General features: G+C 34.7%; 1 long non-coding RNA gene across 1 annotated transcript in view; it reads left to right on the forward strand.

Annotated features, from left to right (window-relative positions):
- The first annotated feature begins 4,872 nt into the window (after positions 1–4,872).
- LOC139099844 (uncharacterized) overlaps positions 4,873–17,085 on the forward strand; it is a 95,411-nt gene continuing 83,198 nt past the window's right edge. Inside the window, exon 1 of the long non-coding RNA XR_011545369.1 lies at positions 4,873–4,920. This is a non-coding gene — a long non-coding RNA (uncharacterized lncRNA). The remainder of the gene's footprint in view (positions 4,921–17,085) is intronic.

Here is a 17,085-nt window from a genome sequence, read left to right on the forward strand (position 1 = left end):
GGTGGGAGTCGACACAGGGTGGGAGTCGGCACAGGGTGGGAGTCGGCACAGGGTGGGAGTAGACACAGGGTGGGAGTCGGCACAGGGTGGGAGTTGACACAGGGTGGGAGTCGGCACATGGTGGGAGTCGACACAGGGTGGGAGTCGGCACAGGGTGGGAGTAGACACAGGGTGGGAGTAGACACAGGGTGGGAGTAGACACAGGGTGGGAGTAGACACAGGGTAGGAGTAGACACAGGGTGGGAATCGGCACAGGGTTGGAGTAGACACAGGGTGGGAGTCGGCACAGGGTGGGAGTAGACACAGGGTGTGAGTCGGTACAGGGTGGGAGTAGACACAGGGTGGGAGTAGACACAGGGTGGGAATCGACACAGGGTGTGAGTTGGCACAGGGTGGGAGTAGACACAGGGTGGGAATCGGTACAGGGTGGGAGTACCCAACTTTACTTCCATATCAACCTTAAATCCCATAAAAATCGACAAAAAAATTATCAAAACTAAATTAAATATCCATTTAAGATTAAGTAAAATAACGTTTTATTGCCATCAATTCCCATTGCTACAATGACTGTAAAATTCAACATTTTTTTTATTGAATTTTTTCTCATTTCAAATATTTTTTTTTTTGTAATTTAATTTAATCTGTTCAATATTATTGCTGGAAGTAAGGAAGAAGTAAGGAAGAAGTAAAAAAAGCTTGATCTGGTATATATTTTTTTAAGCTGACGACAATGAATTCCCATGACTGAAAAAAAAAATTTATTTGCTTTGTCGGCAGCTCCTTAATGGTATTTTGTTGTTGTTTTAAGGATGATGAGACTTGAAATATTGAGAAATTTTTTATAGCTTCTTTTTTTTGATGGAATTTTAAAATATTTTATTGTATTTTTTTTGATAGAATTTATTGGATTATATTAGGAATATGATGATGTAAGGTTGGGGGAATTGGAGGTACTGATGGCAATGGTTTTAGGAAATGGTTTTTAGGGGGGGAGGGGGGTGGTCTTGGAGGTCTACTGCCTACCATACCTCCTTTTTTGACAATATTCTTCAATTTGCTATGGTTTTTTGGGTAAAAATATCCAGTAGGGTTGTTCAAGGGGGTCAACATCCACCCAATCCTACCCCCTTCAATCTTTTAGTGCAAAATCCTTCAATTTTCCATCGATTCTTATGACAAAACATCCCAAAAAACCTCTTACTAGCCTCCAGCAAGCCATTCCATCCATCCATCCCACCATCTTTTTTTTAATCAATTTCATCTCAATTCCAATCTAATCGCGATTACTCTCAAGCATTAAGCTTAAAAAACATCATGACTTGAACAAAACTTTTTTTTTTGTTTTTTATCCATAACATTATTGTGAAAAATTTAATGGAGCGACTCAGCTCAAAAGTAGCAAGCAGCATGAGTAAGGAACAAGACAAGAACAAAAAAAAAATATCTTTTTGATTATCCAATTTGCAATTTACATAATATCGTGCTTTTTATGTGAAATGAGTTACGAAAAAAAAAGTGAATAAAAATTTTTTTGCTGTCTTCTTTGTTGTCTGACTTGTTTTTTTGGAGGATGTTGAATGATGCTGAGTAGGAATTAATTACAGAAATTTTGAATTAGGATATTTTTGGAGAATTTAAAGTGGAAAATTTGATCAAAAATTTTAGGACAATTTGAGATCCATGGGGTGTGATGCATTTGGTGATGGATCAAGTCGCGCACTGGGTAATGCATCTGGTATTGCATTGGGGGATGGGGTATGAGGGGGTTGATCAAGTAGCATCCCGATACAGTGGATATTACCACCTTAAGGTTGCTCTCCGATTGGTGAAACGCTAATCTTCTTCGTGTTGACTGTTAGGCAACCTATCGGCAAGACACCCATGACATATAGACGCAACTAGGTCACCCCTCCTACCCTCCATATGACCAAACCCGATATCATCATCTAACTAATCCCAAAAGCTGCTCCATGACCAGAAATCCCAAGACACGCCTGTCCAATATCAGATACTATATCAATTAACAACCGACTCATGATATCCAGGTCAGTCCCCATCTGACAACCCACCCAACCAGCACCCACATCCCAACATCTTCACAAATACTTCCTCTGTCGATGACAAACCACAAAAAAACCTTAACAAGAATGTCGACATAAATTGAAAAAGTTGGTTTAAAAAAAATGGAAACGAGATTTAGTATGATGGATACAGCATGTGGTCATAGCTATACTTGCCGAGTGTATCAAGACGATCAGCCAGTCATGCTGGAAAATGTGAAAAAAATTGCAATTTAAAATAAATTTTTATATTTTTTTCAATAATCTTCAATTCCTGGTACGGCAATAAATACCTTGTGAACTATAATAGCATACGTGAAGTTCCACTTGATCGAACTTCCCCAACAGCTTCACTATGAGTGTATCATGTTCAGTAATGCTTATTGTTGTTATCCTTTCAAGCTATATAAATACTCAGTTGAACATTGTTGCTTGTGAACAGCTTTGAAAGGTATTGAATGATGTTGGAGGGATGGATAGGATGAGAAGGTGTGCAGGGTGTAGTCGAGGGGTGCAGGGTGTAGTCAGTAGTGCATTGTGGAATCAAGGGTGCATATTGTGTTAGAGATTAGCGTCCAAAGATTCAAAATGGCGTCCACAACTCCAAAATGGCGTACAAAAATTACAAAATGGCTTCGAAAAATTCAAAATGGCGTCCAAAAATCCAAAATGGCGTCTAAAAATTCCAAAATGGCGTCCAAAATTCCAAAATGGCGTCCAAAAATCCAAAATGGCGTCCAAAATTTCAAAAAAGGCTTTTATCAGATTCATAATGGCTTAAAAAATTACAAAATGGCGTCCAAAAATCCAAAATGGCTCCTAAAAATTCAAAATGGCGTCCAAAAAAATCGAAAATGGCGTCTTATAACCTCAAAAATTGAGCAATTTTCCTCCTAAATTCCATCACATTAACCAAAAATATTTCAATAAATCTGCAAATGACACAAAAAAATTCTTTTAATTTCCTCCAACCACAACATCCTGTTAGCACAGCATCCAGTCATAATCCTCGACATCCAGCAATCAAAATCAGCTTCCAATTTAATTATTTTCCATCATCTCCCCGCCGTTAATCTTTATCAATTTATTTTCATTATTGCGAATAAATCTCATTATTTTGTGAATGCAGACATAAAGTCAGAATGAGGAGGAAGTGACATCCAGCAACAACAATCTATAGCTTTATCGCTAATGCACTTTTCTTATTACTTTTGATTCCTTCTTTTAAGCTTTAATGGCTTGCTTTTATATTCATTGTAATTTTTAATATGACAATGACTGAGCTTCTTTACGCTCTTCCTGACTCTATCTGACTGTAGATTTATACTCGTGAGACTAACTGACTCTATGTCATTGTGTTAGTGTGTATGTATGTGTGTGTGAAAATGTAAGAAAATCTTTATGGGAATTATTTATTGTCACAAAAAAACTTGTATGAAATTTATATCATACGAGTGACTTGAGCTTTGTTGTGAGAGCATCAAGCAAGTTGGAGAGTAATATGGGGTTGATGGAAAAAAGGCGCATTTTGAGTTTGAAGGGGTGCTAAACTATGCAAGAAAAGACAAAAAGGTGCACAAAAAGCAGTAAAAAGTTTCTAAAACTGAAATTCAAAGCTACATAGCGATGGGGTATGAAGCTACACAAAAAAAGGTACAAAACTATTGAAAAAAAGGGTACAAAACTACTTCAAATTGAGTGTAAAGCTTCAGAAAAGGAGATACAAAGCTACCTATGAAAATGGGTACAAAACAACAAAGCAAAGGGATACAAAACTACATAGCAAAGGGGTACAAAACCACATAACAAAGGGGGTATTAAGCTACATAACAAAAGGGGCACAAAGCTACATAGCAAGAGGTTATTAATCTACATAGGGGTTATCAAACTATATTAAAGGGGTCCTAAACTATACATTGAAGGGGTACGAAACTACACAAAACTGTTACAAAGTTCCATAGCAAGAAGTACAAGGGGTGTAAAACTACACAAATTTCACTGTTTACACATCCAAACGGAATCACTTACGGAAGTATGTGAAGTTCAAGACGATGAACAACAACAACAACAAGTCGATGATAAATAAGGAATAGAATATAAAGCGAGTGAAATTTATTGTGTAATGCAATTTTCTACCATTTTTATTCCATTTTTATTGTGTAACACGATCAATGCAATCATTATTGGTGCACTTGATATGTTCTCATGACTCCCATTCAGGATATGTGGTTCAAGATTGCAAGAATTGAAAAAAAAAGTAGCAAATGGCATGCAATTTAAAAATGGGGGAGCTGAGGGGGGACTTGGGGAATTAGAAAGCGTGCATTTTCAAGTGCACGAGATAATGATGTTGATAAATTTACTGAAATATAATACCAGAGAGGATGTCATGGATGTCATGTCATGTAAGAAAATTGTATGGAAACATAGAAGAATGAGAGGAAATGCTGTGGAAAATTTATGGATGGAAAATCGCGGGAAAATTTGTTATTTTTTTCATAAAAAATCAATTTTAATTGGAATTTCTAAACTGAAAATTGAATTTTGAAATTTTTGAAAAAAAAAAAACCGTTAAATTTTAAAAAAATTTGAAAACTTGAAAATTCGAATTTCAAAAAAATTGAAAATTTGAAATAAAAAAGTTAAACTAAAAAGTTTCAAATTTCAAAATTTAAAAAATAAAAAAATTTAAAAAATAAAAAAATTTAAAAAATTCAAAAATATTTAATAATCTCATTTTTAAAAATTTAAAATTTAAAAAACCGTTAAAAATTCAAATTAACAATTCCCTCACTTTTTTCAACTCATTCCAGATTGAATTCAATATCAACCAACAATAAGTTCATCGAATAATAATTGGGTAAGTCTGCAACTTTCTATTTTTAAAACAATCATCAGTTCTCTATTCAATCTCGAATATTAAATCAGATATGAAGGTATATACGAGCCACATATCCACATATTTTATGAATAAATTAAATGAAAATACTGGAAAAGTACGAAGAATCAATGTCAAAATATGCTAAAAATATTTGCTGAGTATATCCAAAAATAATTGTTTTTTCTAGTTATAATCTAGTGGGGGTTGTACAGTAATCAGGTAAAGGTTTTAGAGAGTATTGCTACCCCACTATTGGGACCCCCCTTTATGAGTCCTTCTTTTCTTTTCGGACCATTTCCTTCATTTGAAGCCCGTACCTTCTATTCCATATTTGGAACCCCTTTTTTGTCTTTCTCCCCATTATTGGACACCTCTTTTTGAACTCACCTTTTTATAATTCCATTTTTTCGCTTTTGGACACCCCTTTTTTGACTTTGACCTCCTTTTTGGGCCTCTTAAGTTTCTTCAGCGGTTGACAATATGTGATTTTGGCCTAGCCTAACCCCTAAGCTGCACCACAAAGCTAATAAGCTACCCATCTCTGCATTACCTAATATATGAACTTACCCCTTCTGCAAATCTGTTTATTATCAATTCCACCTCAACCCCTCCACCAAATGATATTAATTATATCTTCAAACCAAAAAAATAATTGTGCATGTAGTCATAAAAATATCCATAATTGATAAAAGAAGAAATTTTTATCATCGACCAAAAAATCTCAGTGGTCAGCAAAAAATGTGGTTAATGTACAGCTACTGTGTGGGGTAAATTAACAGAAATATTTTTCGTGATAGGATTTTTATTGTGAACATGAAACTAAAATTTTGGTCGTCATTAATAAGTTATGCTTTATTTTCGGACATGCTCATTAAATTATCGTTGATGGAGTCGTTTATGGTCTCTGTGGCTTTTATTGTAAAATGATTGGTTGTATTTTGGGGATTTTATGCTGCTTTTTAGTGTTGAAAATCATTCTGTTGTTAAAAAATAATGAAGAATTGCTGGAACCACAAAAATATACCAGAAATTCAAATTTTTGCAACTTAGCGCATTATTGCATAACTTTTGTCTCACCTCGAAAAGTTTTTTGATGAATTTGGGGAAGTTAAATGCTTTGATTGACTCGAATTAAATTTGTCGGCTAGAAAAAAGTGGCAAAAGACAAAATAAAAAAGTTTGAAGTCAATTGAGTCAAAATGCTGACTTTTATGAGGAAATTAGTGGTTAGCTGATTATTGCAAAACATTCAATTTTTTTTGTATTTTTTGATGCAAATTAACATCGTATTGCACTGTGTATTGCACTGTACACCAAACTAGAGCAACACTGACCTGAGGCCTGATTTTTCCACAGCAGCGTGCCTTCCAGCTTAATTACCCAACAGCAAACATATCATTCCCAAAGTAACAAGATCACCAAAAACAAGCCTAATCTTAGAATATCCATAAATATATCAATAAAATTGAATAATATTGGAAAGATGTCATGTCGGATGAACGATTTCATTTATTTTCTCATATATTTATTATCATGCCAATGGCTTACTCCATCCTTTTCTATGTATTTGTTCGACTAACAGCTGCCAGCCTGCTTATTACATTAAATGATTACGAAAGAATAAAAAATTATGTGAACGAAGATGTATCGATTGTTATTTATGGGAATCGATTTGATGTTTGGGGATGGGAGGATGTCGGGTATTTAAAGGATGAGATGTGACTGGATTTGGATGATTTTTGAGGTAGTTTGAATGGAAGGGTCGTGTGTTGTGCACGACTATTGACATCATTTTAATTTTTGTCAATTTGAATCAAAAGTTGTGTGTTTCAAATCAATTTCCTCAATTTGTGTCAATAGTCGTACGTTCAACACCATTTTGATCAAATATACTCAATACTTACATTTTTCTTACATCCTTGAGCTTTTTCCATCATCTCCTTCTTCATCATCGTCCATAACATCCCTTTTCATTACTTCCTCATTGTCCGGCATTAAGTAGCCATAAGCTCACCCATAATCCAGTCCATTTTCATCCCTCACTTATGCCTCACAATAATCCATTCCAAAAAAAACTTCATAAATTCACCTTTACGGATGTAAATGGAACCGCAAGAAGGAACAACTGCTTCTTAATCTCTTAAGATGATGTTTAATCCTCCTTTTGTTTATGGACATCCTCAAGCCATTCATTCAATTAATTTTTTTTTTTTTGGTTCCTTTGTGCTTCATTCCAATGTCTCAGTTATGTCTAGTCATTTTATTGGTTGTTGATGTTCAGGCTTTATTGGAAAAATTGAGACAAATGGAGGCAAATTTGATGGAAATTTTGAGGGGCTTTTGAGGTTATGTGGATGTATAGAGCGCATTTTTTGGAGGGAATGTGATTTTTGGGGAACCAAAATGGTATGTTTTAGGCGACTTTTGACCCAACATCTCATTTGATACCAAAACTGCATGTTTCAACTTAATTTTGTCCTCTCAATACCAAAACTGAAGGTTCCACACGACTTTTGACATTTCAATACCAAAACCATGCATTTTACACGACTTTTTGACCAGTTGACACTAAAACCGAACATTCCATACGACTTTTGACTACTAAATGCTGAAACCGGACGATCTACACGACTTTTGACTACTCAATGCTTAAATCGTACGTTTTACACGACTTTTGGTATTTCAATATCACAACCGTACGTTCTACACCATTATTGACCACTTGACACCGAAATTGTACATTCTGCATGACTTTTTGCCATTACATTCCAAAATCGTACATTTTATACGACTTTTTGTCCCCTCAATACCAAAACTGTTCGTTAGACATTGCAATTGATAACAAGACACCAAAACTGTGCGTTCTACATGACTCTTGACCACTTTTTGACATTTGAACACCAAAACCGTGTGTTTTACACTACTTTATACCACCTAACCCCAAAATGACCACCAAAACCTTGTCAAAAATGTCAATTTTATCCGCATTTACGTCTCAATTTCATCACATAATCTCATCAGTTCCTCTAATCCTCAAAATACTTCCAAATTTTCTCACTAATAAAATGAATTTTCCGTTAGCAATTTTCATATTTTCCACATTTTCCACATGCTTCTTATTAGATCCCCAAAATGCCAATTTTGGTATAAAAAAACTTATTAAGATCTGTTGGATATCCACAACCAATTGTTATACTAATTCTTATGGATTAAAAGACAAAAAAATGAAATTGATCCGATAAATTAACGATTAAATGGAATAAATGGACATCCTACACATTCACAAGTTCTTTTTTTTTGTGCTGTTTGTTATTTGTTGGATATAGCATGAAAGTTGTGAGACATCTTGATTATTTGTTTGGACGTTGTGGATGGTAAGGAAGCAAAAACTTGATATGGATTAGCTTGATAAATTAAATTGAATTTTTTTGTGCTGCTTTAAGGATGTTTTATGCTTTAAATGGTGTTTTGGTGGATTTGTGGGAATTAATAAGAAGAATTGAGACAATAGTCGCACGGAGCGTACGATTTTGTGGTCAAAATTATGGATTTGCCGGAATATGTGTCAATAGTCGCATGCAACACACCATTTTGTGGTAAAAGTCATAAATTTGGCAGCAATTATGTCAAAAGTCGTACTCAGCTTATGATTATGTCGTCAAAACCAAAAATCAAGTCAATAGTCGTACTCTGTAAACGATTATGTGGTCATAACCAGAAATTGTGTCAATAGTCGTACAGAGCACACTACTTTGTGACCAAAACCAGAAATGATGTCTAAAGTCGCAAATTAAGAAAGAAGAACAAGGTTAAATATGCGTAAATAAATGAATCACATATGTACTAAGTTCCACATGATTTCTTATCAAAGATATAAAGTTTCTTATCAATATCGCATAGATATAAAACTCTATATCTACAAAATCCATTGTCTTGTGAGACAGCGTGCTATAAAAACTAAATATACACAAAAATAGTGTCAATTTTGAAGTGAAATAAATTTTTTGAATTTAATTTGAATTTTCTGTGCATTTTCGGAATGATTTAGAAGTGATAATCTAGGTAAATCATGCTGATAATTGACAGTTAATGAAGTGTATGATAAGCTTTGGGAATTAATTGAATGGAATAGTTGTGAATAATAATTAATATGAAATTTTAGGATTGAAAATACAACAAAGTGGAGATTAAAGGATTAAGCTGAAGTGTAAATGTGATGAAAGATATTAATGTTCAAAAAGGGGTGTGAAATTACTAAGAAAATAAAGTAATAAAGAGTTAAAACTACGGAAAAACTCAAGTTTATGAGGGCGTCAAACTACGGTTTAACTAAAACTAATTAGGGGCTTCAAACTACAGCAAAAAGTGAATATCAAGGGGCCTGAAGCTTCAACAAACAATTTTTTACAAGGGCGTGAAACTACAACAAAGTATAATCTTGTAAGGGCCTGAAATTTTTATCAATCTAAACTTAGAAAGGGGCCTCAAACTAGAATCAAACTAAATATAGAAGGGGCCTAAAGCTACATCCAGATTAAATTTAGAAGGGGCACGAAATTGCGACTAAACTGAAATTCAAAGGGGCATGCAACTACCGTAAAATCTAAATTTAGAAGGGGCCAGAATCTGTGACCAAAATTAAGTTAGAAGGGGCGTGAAACTGCGACAAAACTCAAATTACAAAGGGCCTAAAACTATATCATAACCTAAATTTCAAAAGGGGCGTTCAACTACAAAAAGCAGCATGTCAATCCAAATCCCTTGCGAATTCATCAAAACCAAATTCTTCTACGTCTGCATAGTCAAAGACCAGCCAATCCAGCCCAACAAGACCCTCGAATTCACCGGCCAGCACCTGCCCAACAAGACTAACCTCAACATTGAAGGAATTTACTTCATCAACTGTAAATTGACAAAAGTTCCACAAGGAATCACAAAAGTCTTCCCAAACCTCAACATGCTGCTTATAAGGAACACAAATTTGAGTAAAATCAGCCGTTCTGATTTGTTTGAGTACCGAAATTTCAAAATTTTTCTTTTAACCGGCAATGAAATTGAATTTTTGTGTGAAAATTTGTTTGCGGACTGCAAAAATTTAACGACAATTTCATTTTGTGGCAATAGCTTGAAGGTTGTACTGCCGACAATTTTGGACGGTCTGAATAATTTAAAATTTGTTGATTTTAGTGGAAATCCGTGCTATATGGGGTGCTACTCAAAGTTTTCAGGCAAAGGATATGACACAACACTGGACGAGATTAAAACGGAACTGAAGACAAAATTTGAAATTTTTGGTAAAAATCCGGAATTTTTGCAGGAACGGAACCGAGTTTTGGAAAATTTAATATTCAAATCCAATGAAAATGTCCAGAAAATGGAGGAAAATGGGAAAATTTTGAAGGAGAAAAATGAAAAATTGGTGAAAATTTTGGAGGCAAAGGAAGCTGAGATGAGCAGCATTAAGGAACAACTTGATGGATCTACAAAGAGGATTTTGGAACTGGAAGAGAAACTTGTGATTTTGAAGCTTAATTTCCATGCGGAAGTGAAGAATTTGAGGCTGAGACATGAAAGGGAGTTGAGGCTGGAACGGGATAGATCAAGGAAAGATTTTGATGATTTTTAACGGTTTTTTGAGATTTGAAAAATTTGAAATTTTTGTAACGATTTTCAAAAGTTTGAAATTTCTGTAACGATTTTTAAATTTTGAACTTTAGGTAACGGTTTTCTAGAATTTGAATTTTTGTTTCAACAGTTTTCAAAATTTTGAACTTTTGTAACGGTTTTCAAAATTTTAAATTATTTTGTAACGGTTTTTTAAAATTTGAATTTTTGCAACAATTTTTGGAAATTTGAATTTTTTGTAACGTTTTTCTATTCAAAATTTGAATTTTTGAAACCGTTAAAAAAACTCAAAATTTCAAAAATCGTTACAAAAAATTCAAATTTTTGAAAATCGTTAATTTTTTTTTTCAAATTTTCAAAAACCGTTACAAAAATTCAAAAAATTGAACTTTCTTATTGAATTCCGTTTCAAATTCCAAACCAACAAATTGCAAATAATTCACAATATAAATCCACAAAATTACCGCCAATTTACATTCATTCCTCATGTTCTCAATAAAAGCTTTACATCCTGTTATATTTTGTTGTATATTTACCCATATATGTTAATAAATAAAATGTTGTAAATACACACAAAATACAAATCGCATTTGATGTAATGTCAATAAATCTGCAATAAATTTTCATGACATAACCTCCCCCCACCCTGCACAGCCTCCAATATACAGCAACAACAAAACACAGTCAATAAATCTGAATGATTTTGAGTAGAAAAGTAAATAAAGGAGCATCATCATTATCAGCAGTTTTTATTTCATCGTCGGTTGCCGAAAATTGATTGAATAACTTAAGTAACTGTCATGGATAGGATTACGATTTAGCGAGGCTTAACGAGTTGCAGAGGCATTTTTGAGGGTTTTGGTTCATAAGGCGCATTTTTGAATTTTTAACGGTTTTTTAGAATTTGAATTTTTTGACAAAATTTTCAATTTTTAAACGATTTTTTAGAATTCAAATTTTGTGACGGATTTTTAAAATTTGAATTTTTAACGGTTTTTTCTAAATTTGAATTTTTTGTCAACATTTTCAATTGATAACGATCTTTTGAAATTCAAATTTTAACGGTTTTTTAAAATTCAAATTTTGTAACGGTTTTCTTAAATTCAAATTTTTAACTGCTTTTTGCAATTTAAATTTCTCAAATTCCCCCAAAAATGCCAGAAAACCCAAAACCATGGACAGTCGGCCAAATCACTCAATTCACCTCAATTCTAACCTCCAAATTCCTAACCTCAATTTCCCCACAAATAACTTTCAAATCATGTATTTTCAATTCATCGAAATGCTTCATTTTGATGCCGTTCCTGATTTTCCATATAACTCGAACACTTTTTATTGTTGTGTGGCTTCCAATTTATCCACTGTATATGTCAGTGGCTGTTTGCATCGATTTAACGATGATTTATGAATCGCGATTGCTTAAAACTTTGTGTAAATTTTATGGATGAATGACATGCTCGGGTGTGGCAAATTTGAGTCTGATTTGAGAGATTTTGATTAAGTTTTGAGGTTAATTGTGTTGATATGTGTGGTGGGGTGTGGGGAATTTGGTTGTGGCTTGTTTGATTAACTATGACTTAATTATCGAGTGTTTGATGAAATATCAAGATTTGAGGTTAGAATTTAATTGGTTTTATTGTTGATTTTATCTCAGTAGGCTTGTAAATTTGGCAAACATTGAGGTTATGGGGAGTTTGGTGGATGAGATTGACTGAATAGATATCTGATTGCGGTAAACCCGAAAGGCACAAAACGTAGACCAGCCTCAAGTCAGAATCACGTCAAGTTGAGAGGGGTTCCAGAGTCAAGTCAACTTAAAACTTCTGTCCAAAATCAAGTCAACTTGAAGCTCATATCCAGATTCAAGCCAACTTGAGTAGCTCAGTCCATAGTCAAGTCAACTTGAGTAGCTCAGTCGAGACTCAAGTCAACTTGAGTAGCTCAGTTCAGAGTCAAGTCAACTTGAGTAGCTCAGTCCAGAGTCAAGTCAACTTGAGTAGCTCAGTCCAGAGTCAAGTCAACTTGAATGGACCTCAAGTTAAAGTCAAGTCAACTTGAGTAAGTCTAATTTTAGGTCATTACAAAGCCTTCTGCATTTCATCCTTTACTTTACCATTCTCTCCATCAACCATTAAACCCATTCTCATCCAAAAACAGTTACTATCAAGCACAATCACCCAACAACCTCAATATCAACATCCTCAAATGAATTGTGACATTTACAGCATCAATAAAAATGTGTTAGCGAGACAATTTGGTGCTTACATCCCAGCACACGACAGCAATGTGTAAAAAATGTCAATTGTCATGACATTCATCGCCATAAAATGGACCATACTACCCCCAATCGCTGCCCACTTACCACACACCCGCTAAGATTCTCAAAAATTTTCTTTATTTTATTGTCTGTTTATGTTTACAATTTGGGTCATTGAACAACGAGATGGTGAGCGGTATGGGGTGGTCAGGGGGGAATGGGGATGAAAGGAGGGTAGTCAGGGGGAAGGGGGGTAGGTGGAGTCAAACCCCTGACTCCTTTTTTTGGGCAAAATTCTCCATACTTTCAATGATTTTTGATGAAAAAATCCCAAAAAACCCCAAAATTTTGAAAATTTCAACCCCAATCTCAATGTTACCCCTGGCTACACCCCATGCTCAATAATATGGCACACATAAAGTTGGATAAGACATGTGGATGATGATATGACTCCGAGTGATGCGGCAATAAAATAAAAGGAAAAAATATAAAATAAAATAAAATGGCAATAAAGACGATTTTTTGAAATTTTGCTCGTGCTGTGAAGATGAAATAAAGTTGATGAACTTGAATGTGAGGATGACATGAGTGAGATGAAATTTGGAGATTGGTGGGATTAAAGCTGAGTATTCGATACTGGGGGGATTTTGGGAATTTTGAGGTTAAGTAGCTCAATTTTGAGTTTATGTTGCTCAATTTTGAGGTTAAGTTGCTCACTTTTGAGGTTAAGTTGCTCAATTTTGAGGTTAAGTTGCTCACTTTTGAGGTTAAGTTGCTCAATTTTGAGGTTAAGTTGCTCACTTTTGAGGTTCCAACCCTTGAATTTCAGCCTGAATTCTGCATCTTTAGTCTTTCTACCCCACAGCATCCACTGTTGACCAGGTCAAGTCCTGTCAAAACACAGCTAATCCATCCCCAAAAAAGACCCTCAAAACCACTCAATTTATTCACATCCAAAAAGCTTCTCACGTTCTATTTGCCCCAAAGTCAACCACTTTATTTAATGTTTGCCTTTATATCCTCAGTTCCACTTCCGATATTCAAATAATCCACGCCAAAATTTTTTAAAACAAAACTCAATCACCAAACAGTAAAGTGACAAGCTGGTCCACAGAGAGTGTGCATCGATGTGTGTTAAAATAAAGTCTCAAATGCAAACATTTGTGGATCCTCACATGTATGTATGAAGACTATAGAGCAGCTGGTGTGGTGTGGCATACAAAAAGGACAAGCAAGCTTTGGAAAAACGAAATGGACATGGAAAATGGAAAAAAGAAAAAAAATAAACATTTGAACATGTCCATGTGTCAACATGAACAGCAAAACATTTAACTAGGTGCAGGGTTGGTCAACCTTTGTGACGCGGCACTTCCTGGAACACCTTGGTGGCGAGCCTCAACCAAAACCGCACACTGTATGCGGTTCATGACATTTAGGCTACACTCTAGTGTCCCGTGACACAAAGGTTGACCACCCCTGGCCATACCAGTATAAATGTCTCAATTTTCATTTAGTATAATAACATTGGGAATGGAAATAGAGAAATGAATGAAAAGAGTACTGATGGGAATATTCATGAATGAGTGACTGGGTGATGTAGGAATGATTGTTTACTCTTTGAAATGTTGCAAGACACATGAGGATAGACAGTTACATGAGTGATGTTAAGGATGCAATGTTGTCTAAACATAACCTTAAAAAATGGAAATTGAATCTTGTAAATTGAGCATTTTAACCTTAAATTTAAGCAACTTAACCTCAAAATTGAGCAACTTCACCTCGAAATTCCAAGGGATGGACAATTAAAGATGCAGTAAATTTCCAAGGGATGGACACTTAAAGATGCGGAAAATCCAAGGGATGATCACTTAGGGATGCAAAAAATCCAACGGATGGACACTTTAAGACACAAAAAACACTAAATTTGCACTGCTAAAGACACAATAGAGCGAACTGAAGCACAAAAACTTGAATTATCTTGCTCATTAAAGCAGCAATCTTGACATAATTCCAAAGCCTCCTACTCTATCCATCCCAGCATCCTCATTATGGAATTACATAATAATATCAAAATTGTCTTCACAAACTAGTCCAAAAATGTAATCCTCCCACCTCCGCATCATGCACACAGTGTTTTCATCATCAATTCCTTAAAGCAACCCAAAAGATACAGTCACAGTGACTTTAAAGCATCTCTGCTCATTTCTCATCAAGAATGCATGAGTTTTCATGTAAATTACCATAAAATATAACATTATGTAGTTTTATGCTGTATCTCATGAGACATTTACATAGTTTACATTTCGAATTTTCTTTGCCTCAATTCAATTTTGTTGTGTATTTATTTATATGCTCTATACCTTTATTTACTACTGACTATTTGTACTGTATTTGTTTATATTGTAGTTTTACCCTTTTTAGTTTACTTGTGTAACTTTGTATTATGATGCTGTAATCGTTATCATGATTAAGCAGTTTTTGAGGATGGCAGGGGAGGTTATTTTGAGGTTATGTTGCTTAATTTTGAGGTTATGTTTGACGCATTTTTATGTATCCGTCCCTTGGAAATCTAGCATCAATAAGTGTCCATCCCTTGTAATTTTTCACATCTTTAAGTGTCCATCCCTTGGAATATTTTTGCATCTTTGAGTATCTATCCCTTGGAATTTTGAGGTTAAGTTGCTTATTTTTGATGTTAAGTTGCTCAATTTTGAGGTTATGTTGCTCAATTTTTGCATCTTCAAGTGCCCATCCCCTGCAATTTCCGCATCTTCAATTCCATCAATTCCTCAACATTCTCTAAAGCCTTTAAATCCACAAAAAAAGCAAAAAAAAAAAATCTAATTCCACCTTTAAATTATGATACCCTCGGTGCTATTTTCAGCACATCTTAATGTGCTCGATATAAATTCCTCATGTACTCGACGGTAAAATTACAAAATAACACATCCTAAATAGCTCATCCCCAACCCCCCCACAACCCAAAAAAAGCACTTCATTTGCCTTCATTTTTTCATCACACATTCACGACAGGCATGAAGGAAGATGAAGGCAACATAAAGTCGTAACACATCTCGCGTCATCCTCCTCGTTAAGGCTTAGGCATGACAAAAAAAAAAAATGTTATCTTCGAATTTTTTGGCAACAAAAGCATTAGCATCGTATAAAGTTAATGGATTCACGTGCTTATGTCGTGATTTGAACATTCTTAGGTTAATTGCTTTTTTTGGGATGTAAATACTCCAAGTTGTTGTTGGGGATGCCTATGTGGATTTTGGGGATGGATCTATCATTGATTGCGAGGTTCCTGGGAACAGTAGTTGAGAAGACCTGAAATTTTAAGCTATGATGATCTGGACTTAGGTTCTTAAATCTTGAATTTGGCAGTTTTGAAGATCATAACCTAGAAGTTGAGAAGCCCTGGATTCAAACGTTGAGAATCCCTGGACTCTGAATTTTCAGAAAACCTGGACAGAGAAATTGAGAAGACCTGGACTCACTGAAGTTGAGAAGCCCTTAACTCACTAGATTGAGAAGACCTGGATTCAAAGGTTGTGAAGCACTGATAGCATTACATACTTTGCGAATATCCCAATCAATTATTCAATAAAACATAATTGCATCCATAAGCTCAATCTTAATTATCTTCTTCCTACCTACATCCTGTATCATCTCCCAGAATCACTTCCATATTCCCTAAAATTAACTTCTAATTTGACACAATTTTAAAAATTCCCAATTTTACATTATCTCATTAAACTCTATCCAGCATATGTGCTGTAATGTGTTTTATCAACAGACATAAAACTGGATCAACAGCACAATGGGGAATCAGCTCCAGTTCCTTAATATTCCGTCGTCTTTGTTGCCAGTTTTTCATTGTCTTTTTTTTAGGAAAATTTTAATGCCTTTTTTTGTGCTTGTTAAATCCCATTAGGGTTAATTAAATTTTTTTTTTACATGCAGCATGAGATTAAGGCACAGCGGCTGACTAAACATACACAATTTTAAGATATAAATTTATTGTTATTCAAAGTTATTTTTTAAGTGCTGGAATGGAAGGAATTTCAATTAAAAAAGTTTGATTAAATTCAGGGATGGACAACCTTTGTGACTCGATATACAGGATTTCAGAGATGAGAGCTTGATTAACATCATACGAGTGCACCGCGGCACACAGTTCCGACAACACTGGATTAAGCTGCTATCAAATTAAAGACTTCAGTTCGTTTTAAATAGGAAACTTAATAATTGAATAATCC

This window comes from Chironomus tepperi, unplaced genomic scaffold (assembly GCF_022539635.2).
Source record: "Chironomus tepperi strain 1889 unplaced genomic scaffold, CSIRO-AGI_Ctep_v1 contig_486, whole genome shotgun sequence".
Lineage (NCBI taxonomy): Eukaryota > Metazoa > Arthropoda > Insecta > Diptera > Chironomidae > Chironomus > Chironomus tepperi.